Raw genomic sequence first — 8,198 nt, 5'->3', positions numbered from 1 at the left:
CACACATTAAACTTGAGCTTTTCTCATGAAAATGGTGTGGGTTTACTCAATTTGCTCTTTCTAGAGCCATCGCTGAGTAAACTGGGTTAGATTTCCATTCATGGGAAAGGTGTCAAGGAAGGATTCCATTCACATTCATTAAGCTGATGCTGCTGAAGGACCATTGTTCAGTGTTGGCGGAACACATGCTTTGATCATCAGCTTTCCACCGTCTGGAGGACAGCTCTTTTAACAGAACCCACATTGTAAGACACAGTTGACATTACTTGGGTTTGTCACTTACAACTGGGGAAGGCATTGACTTCCTGTATAACTGATCTTCAAAATGGCATTCTGAGAAATGTTTATAATGTTATAAAGTTTAAATTGCCTTCAGGAATTGGTGGTATGTGGATGCAAATCAGTTCATTCGTGGTGAAATGGAGTTTTAGAAAAATTGCACAGTAGACTTGAGCTCTTTAACAGTTGGTACAGGGAAACACATTCATTTTAAAGTGCTGTCTACTACAAATTCAATAGAGTCGAATTAGCTTGTCTTTTAATGCAGGAGTGTAAGGAACACTCCGGGAGGTCATAAAACTAGGGCATTTCATTCAGATTCTGTATCAGGCATTAGTGTGCTGGAATCCACTGCAGAGCGGGTTGGTTAGCTGTAGGACATACACTCCAAAGACGGCATGCTTGCATGAGCACCCGTCGCAGTGGCCTGGACTGGTTATCAGCCACAGATAACCAAACATCATCTTTTCTATATCAAAGTCAGAGAACCATTAAAAATGCTTTAGAAGATTAACATTTGGGAAAAGGGAATCAAAATCATGTACGATCTCCATAATAGTAATGAAAATAATGTAAGCCTATTAGAATTCTGGTGCATTTCCTTTTGGGTGTTTTTCTTATGCATGGCCTTTTGTGGTTTTTTTAATATCATAGGGCATATATAATTAGGTGCACTCCTTTATTTTCCTCTCAATAGCAGAAGCAGTTTCCATGTGGCTCCTAATCATCATATCCAAACTCTCTAAAAAACCTCTTATTACATTCAGCCTATCCAACCTTTTAAGTTAATCACTTCCATAGATTTATTAGTTACTATATAAAGAAATACTTTCAACAAAGCAGTCTTTATTTGTTCAGAATTTACATGTTCACTCATTGCTGTATTTCCTACTGTTTTCATGAACTTTGATTAAAAACAACAAATAAATACTGAGCATTGGCATAGGGTAATCTGACTTAATCTTTATAAAAACCCTTTGTACTCGAGATACTGTTCTTACTAATCCCCATTCAACAGATAAATAGAAAACGGAGATCACACAGCCAGGAAGTGGTATGGCTTGGTTTTCAATCCTGTCTTTCTGCCATGGCTTCTGATACCTCTGATGATGGGCCTCTGAACTTTTGCCTTATAGATTTGAGATTGAATGTTTGAGTCCATACTCATAGGGTAATCTTTTTGTCTGTATGGCTAGTTTTAGTTTCTAGGCTCTATCCATTTGCTTTTCTCTAGTCATAGCATGAAAATGACAAACAGCATTCCTGGCACAGCTACTTCATCATTTAGTAAGAGTGGAATGCTTTTTGTTTTAATTTTTAGTATCCATAGTAGTAAGTTATAATTGTAAGTTATAAGTGGACATGTGGCATTATAGAAGGACATCAGCGTGGACTCTCAAGCTTTTTTCATGAACTTTGATTAAAAACAACAAATAAATATTGAGCATTGGCATAGGGTAATCTGACTTAATCCTTATGAGACATGTCATAATCCTTAATCCTTATCAGACATGTCTGCATGTCTGATAGCCTGAATTCCTTAAGTCATTAGAATTACAGTAGTCCTATAATAGGGAACTAGAAAACATATCTCATTCACTTTTGTCTGTTAATTTATTTTTCAGGTCACGGAACAAAAAACCAAAGGTAAGATTTTTTTTTTCTTTTTTCAGTCCTTGGAACCTTCTGTGTTTAGATTTTTACACCCTTGCTGACTCAGCCTCCAATCCACTTGGTTAGTGAGAGTGGGTGCAAGGTAATTAAGTTGGTTGTTTACAACCACTGAAGAGCAGTAATGACAAATTAAAAGTATTTGTAGTAGTGTTTCTAGTTGGCCTTAAATTTTTTAGAAGGCAAAGGAGATTAGAAGAAGTAATACCTTGTTTTGAAAGTATATGGGTCATGATTTTGAACTGAACCTTTTCAAAACAGTAAGAAAAAGAAAACTCTAGCCGCTCATTTATAGATGGGAACTGCAGAGGATTGCTAAACATCTTGATGCATGCCATGCATTGTGTCTGAAAGGGCGCGTTAAATGTCTGGGATGGTCAGGTGGTCCTCTGAGCTAGAGCCTGGAATGTGCTTTTTCAAAAAATAATACATTTTAACTCTGTTACAGACTAGTGATGTGTCGTAAACAGAAGCAGATGTTCTTCAGGCCATCCCCAACCTAATGGTCTGTGCTTTCAGATCTCTCTCTCTTCTGTTCATTTGGATTATGCAGTTTTGTGCATAATCTGGTGCAGGTTGGATTATGCAGTCTGATGATGGTTGCACTTTTGGTTGGTTCCCCTGCAGAACGGTAGACCTCATTCCTTGAGACCAGTGTTCTGACTCCTGTCCTTGCCCACTGAAATATGTGGTTCTCAGCTAGGATATGCATTGACATCATTTGCATAGACTTGCCAAATACACAAGTGTGGACCTCCTCCTAAACCTTTATGGTCTCAGGCCACAGACCTAGCAGAAGCTCTATAGGTGACCCCAATACATACCCCAGGTTGAGAACCACTGCCTTGGATGGAAGGAATCACATTAGGACTGTGATAACTTGGAAGAAGGTCCGGGTATGGATAGGCCAAGATGTGAACGGATAGGCCAAGATGTGATGGGAGGCCCTCTAATGATTGTTTTCTTTTTGGTTTTGTTTTCTTTTGTTGACTGCTATGCCAAAGCATGTCCAACAGTGATGGAAAACTAATAAAGACGGTGCTAGTTTTGGGGTTTTGGGGTTTTTTTTTTTTAGATTTTTTATTTATTTGATAGAGAGATCACAAGTAGGCAGAGAGGCAGGCAGAGAGAGAGGAGGAAGCAGGCTCCCTGCCGAGCAGAGAGCCCAATGCGGGGCTTGATCCCAAGACCCTGGGATTATGACCTGAGCTGAAGGCAGAGGCTTCAACCCACTAAGCCACCCAGGCGCCCCAAGACAGTGCTAGTTTTTAAGGAAACTTAGTTCTGGAGAACAAATTCTCATATGACTAGACATTACTGTAATGTATTTCTAATCAAAATGCATTTCAAGGGAGAATATAGTCTGGGGCCTTGTAGTGATTTATAAAATAAACTGGTAAGAACATTTATTAGTTATGATTGTCTTAATTTGTTAGAATAGTGTTTTCCTCTTGTACTTTTAGCCAGTACCCAACACAGAAGTGGGCTTTATGTGGAAGTATCTTTATAAATGATATGTTTGAAATAGAAATTATACTTAACCATAAAAATAGAGTTATTGGTAGTAGTACAGAGTCCATATTTTCTAAACCAACATACTATCTAGGAAAGAATTTGGGCACATAGTATTTATGTTTATAGGACTTTCTGATGATTATCAAGACAACAGATGAGAGTATTGGCATTTTCCTGGAAAATCCAGGCTCTGTGGTTGTTGAAACATGGTGGTTAGGTTCCTGGGCTTGGCCACAACTCTAACATTCATGACGCCAAGTACTAACTGAGCTATGGAAACAAGCTGCTCTGTATGGTAAGTGGTGTTTCTATTGGAAAATCGAAAATCCATTAAGGCATTCTTGGATTTTTTGTGTATGTGCTGGGTCTGTTCTCAGAAACACATTCCTCTTCCCTCTGCCAAAATCTTAAAAATCAAACTTCCTTTCCTACTTACTATTGAATTTTCTTTCCAATTAGGATTTTTCTCTCACCTCCCATAAAATGGATTATAGCCTCACAGTTTCCATACTTTTTCTACCCCATCCCCCATCAGAAGTTAATCCCTAAGTGAGCCGAAAGCCTGTTTCAGATCTCCTCAGGAATTTATTTAGTAGAACCAAGGAGAAAATAGAAGTAAAAATAAAAATTATCTCTGGGGTATGTTAGGCCATAAGTAGAGGGAGAGGAAAAATGAGAATTCTGGAGAGAATACAACAGGAGTTCAAGTGGAGGTTATATGAAGACAGGTCCTAGCACTGGGCCTGATCTTTCTGGGTTTTTGCCCCACTTTACAGCCACATTTTTATCTTTGTTCCCAAAAGCCTGTCTGGGCATTCTAAATCCTTTCTTCTCTCCCTTAGCTGATGTTTCTGGGTCCTGTTCCTCTTCCCAAAGATGGTGCCTTTCTTAGGCAGTCTCCCCATAACTCTGAATCTGCCCCTCTTTTCCCAGTAGACCCTACGAGAAAAAAGACTGTTGGTGCCAAGTCTCTGGTTGTACAGAGGACTAAAGTAAGATTTGTCCATATTTCAGGGAAAAAAAAAAAGATTCATTATATGTTCTGTCTTTATCTTCCATTATTTTATAAAAAGAAAATTCTGGAGAATAGAATAAGATTTCAAGTGAAGGTTATGTGAAGACATGGCCTAGAGGAGGGCCTTGCTGTCCAGTAGCAGACAGTACGAAGCACTTAAAGTAGAAGCTGATGTCCCACTTCGTTGGATATTGGACTTAGAATCGAAGGGGTCTGTGGGATTGATGTAATAGACCAGATACAACAGGGATGAAGGGTAAGGTTAGGACTAAAAGGGGTGCCTGGGTCAGTTAAGCATCTGACTCCTGATCTCAGCTCAGATCTGAATCTCAGGGTCTTCAAACTTCAAACCCTGCATTGGGCTCCATACTGGGCCTGGAGCCTACTTAAAAAAATATCAGGACTAGAAAGACTGTGCAATGGAGGAGTTTGGACATAGCAGTTTTTCCTTGTTAAAAAGATGTTAGGATCCTGGTTGGCTTAATGGTATAGTTATCAGTATGAAATGATTGATTTATAAAAACTAACATGACCTGGGGCATCCGGGTGGCTTAATCGGTTAAGCCTCTTCTCTTGGCTTGACTGGGTCGTGGTCTTAGGATCGTGAGACCCAGTCCCATATCCCGCTCCGTGCTCAGCGCAGTCTGCGCGAGGTTCTCTCTCTGTCCCTGGCCCCGCTTGTGTGTGTGCTCCAGCTCTCTCTAGAGTAAATAAAATCTTGAAGAAAAGATGACTGACGTGACCTTAAGTGCTGTTCATAGAAATACAGTATCTAGGAAGGGATTTGCAATTCCTATAACAGGCACCACACTGTGTAAAGAGACAGAAATCAACTTGTTTAGAGCCTGTGGGGTTTGAATCAGATTGGTCAGCGATTTGAGCCTGTGTTGCCTTGGGGAGGGTTATACACATGGAGATGCTTAACCCTCCGTGGAAGGCTTACCGCCTGAGGAAGCTCAGGTAACGGTCTTCAGAGATTTGAAGGGTCCTGGTGCCTGACACTTAGTAGTCTCTTGGTAAATGTCTGTCAGGTGTTTTGTTCAGTGCAGCCTATTCTTACAGCCAAGTACTGATAGTGAGAGTCAAAGCAACAGGGAAAAGCTTCCAGCTCAATATAAGTTGAAATTTTTAGACAGTCTTTCTAGTCCTGCTTGTGTCCTGCACAGCAGCAGGTCATAACCTTTACCCCACATGAACACAGCTGAGGGACAGCACCTTCCCATCAGCATACTTGGGGTGATGGACCATTGTGGTACACTGGCCACAAGTCTCTCTGCTGAGTCTGCCCTAGAAGGCATATTTAGTAAATGTGTGTTGGTGGTTGGGATAACCTTGAGTCTACTCTCATTTATTAAGATTTGAGGTGGGTTCCCCCCAGGTAGCTAATTTACAAACTAAACTAATTGCAGTGTGCATCGCACCTGGTAGAAACACCTGTGTATTCTCACACTGGTGGGAGCGTTTGTTCAGAGATGGAATTGACTGCCTCTAGAGAGTGAGTGAATGCTGGTATAAGACCTATGGCTCAGCTGGTGGGCATAGAATAGTCCAGGGAGGAGGCAGTGAGGACTTGAACCTGGTTAGGAACAGGGGTAGAGGAGGAAGGAAGGCATCAGAGATGCTTTGGTTCATTGGGATGTAATGATGAGCAGATAGCCATGTGCGGGGAAGAACAAAGTCTAGGACACCTTCCAGGTTTCCTACTTGAGCGGGTGGTTAGGTGATGACTCTGTTCCTTGAGCTAAGAAATAATGGGGCGCTGGCTAAAAGGAAGAAAGCTGAAAGAGATCTGAGTTAGATGGTAGTGATTTGGGAAACACTTGGACGTAAATGTTAAAGTCCAAGTATGGGGAAACTTGTACTCAAGTAACTTAAATGTGGGCAGAGTTTAGACCTCATCTTCATGTTCAGTTTTTTGGGGTTTTTTTGTTTTGTTTTTTTAAAGACACAACTCATGGGGTCCTGGGTGGCTCAGTCATTTAAGTGTCTACCTTGGGCTCAGGTTATGATCCCAGGACGCTGGGATCAAGCCTGCATCAGGCTCCCTGCTCAGGGGGAGATCTGCTTCTCCCTCTGCCCGCCACTCTCCCTGCTTGTGTGCGTGCTCTCCCTGCCCCCTCTCTTTGTCAGATAAATAAATATCTTAACAACAACAACAACAATCGGGAAGACTCCTGCCAGCCCTTGCCAACTTCTTGTTTATTGTCATAATAAGAAGAGAGGGGACTGGGAATGCCATCTGCTATGAGAATCTCATCTGCTATGAGAATCTTACAGGCACAGATAGAAAATGAATCACTGAATAATTCATCTTCATTCATTTATCAGTTATTTTTATCTATTGGCTGTTATAGGTCATGCAGAACCTACTATATTGATAATATCTGGCAACGACCAACTTATTTTCTCAAGAAATAGCTTTATTCGGGCGCCTGGGTGGCTCAGTGGGTTAAGCCGCTGCCTTCGGCTCAGGTCATGATCTCAGGGTCCTGGGATCGAGCCCCGCATCGGGCTCTCTGCTCAGCAGGGAGCCTGCTTCCTCCTCTCTCTCTGCCTGCCTCTCTGCCTACTTGTAATCTCTCTCTGTCAAATAAATAAATAAATCTTTAAAAAAAAAAAAAAAAAGAAATAGCTTTATTCTTCTCATAGGTTGTGGATTCTCTGACCTCCCTTCCTTACTGGGAGGCCCAGGACTGCCTCATGATTGGCTAAGATTAGACCAGGGATTGCCTTGAAGTGACTTCAGGCTCCTATTTGTTTTTGTTACTCACAGTGCTCACCAGTGCCCAGTGGGAGTAGATTGGGCCCCCTGACTTCTGATGATCTCTCTCTCTCCATAAAGGAGCCAGTTCAACGAGCAGCATGCTGGCCCAGCATCCTTTCAGCAGTCGGAGCAGTACAGCCACCAGAGCTGGCCCAGACATGCCTCTGGAGGTCAGGGATTTGGGCCTCAGAATCATCTGACTTACCTGGCTCAGTGGTTGTTTCCGTAACATTGCCAGCCTCTGTTTGCCAGGTAGATTTTCTTGGAAGGAGGGGGGAGCCTGTCGGTAGGATGAAGCAAGAGAGGTGCCAAAGAACATCCTCTGTAGGGTTGAGGGGAAAACCAAAGGGTATATTTTCAGTCACCCTGCACATTCCAGACTTCCTGTTTGCCATTTTTAAAAGTAAGATAAAACATTAAATTCTTTTTTTTTTTTTTTTTTAGACTTTATTTGTTGACACAGAGAGAGAGGGACAGCAAGAGAGACAAGCAGGGGGAGTAGGAGAGGGAGAAGCAGGCTTCCCGCTGAGCAGGGAGCCCGATGTGGGGCTCCATCCCAGGACCCTGGGATCATGACCTGAGCTGAAGGTAGACACTCAACAACTGAGCCACCCAGGCACCCCAAACATTAAATTCTTTAAAATAAGTAGGAAAAATACCTACATTTTGGAATTTTTATTTAATTTTATTTTACTTTTTTTTTCTTTTTTAGAGTGGGAGAGAGAGAAAGGAGGGACAGAGGGGGAAAGAGAGAAAAAGTACTCTTAGGCAGTCCCATTGCCAATCCCAGGGAGGGGCTTGATCTCACGACCCTAATAAGATGATGACCTGAGCAGAAATCAAGAGTTGGCTGCTTAACCGACTAAGCCACCCAAGTGCCCCTGAAATTTTTATTTTAAATAAAGAGTTGGAATAAACATACAAGATCCCCTTAAAAATTTTGTTTTTGACACC

The 8,198-nt window shown here is 41.7% G+C and overlaps 1 protein-coding gene across 2 annotated transcripts in view; it reads left to right on the top strand.

Moving 5' to 3' along the window:
• The first annotated feature begins 1,995 nt into the window (after positions 1-1,995).
• Positions 1,996-8,198, top strand: part of TNRC6B (trinucleotide repeat containing adaptor 6B) — a 67,282-nt gene continuing 61,079 nt past the window's right edge. The window contains exon 1 of one of the 2 annotated variants that reach the window (XM_032346202.1): positions 1,996-2,455. The gene's annotated coding sequence lies outside the window, so the exon portion shown is untranslated. Of the gene's footprint in view, positions 2,456-7,150; positions 7,497-8,198 lie in introns of those variants that run through there. The other variant, XM_032346201.1, reaches the window with a different exon arrangement.

Source organism: Mustela erminea, chromosome 6 (assembly GCF_009829155.1).
Source record: "Mustela erminea isolate mMusErm1 chromosome 6, mMusErm1.Pri, whole genome shotgun sequence".
NCBI lineage: Eukaryota > Metazoa > Chordata > Mammalia > Carnivora > Mustelidae > Mustela > Mustela erminea.
This window is presented reverse-complemented; position numbering and strand designations above follow the sequence as displayed.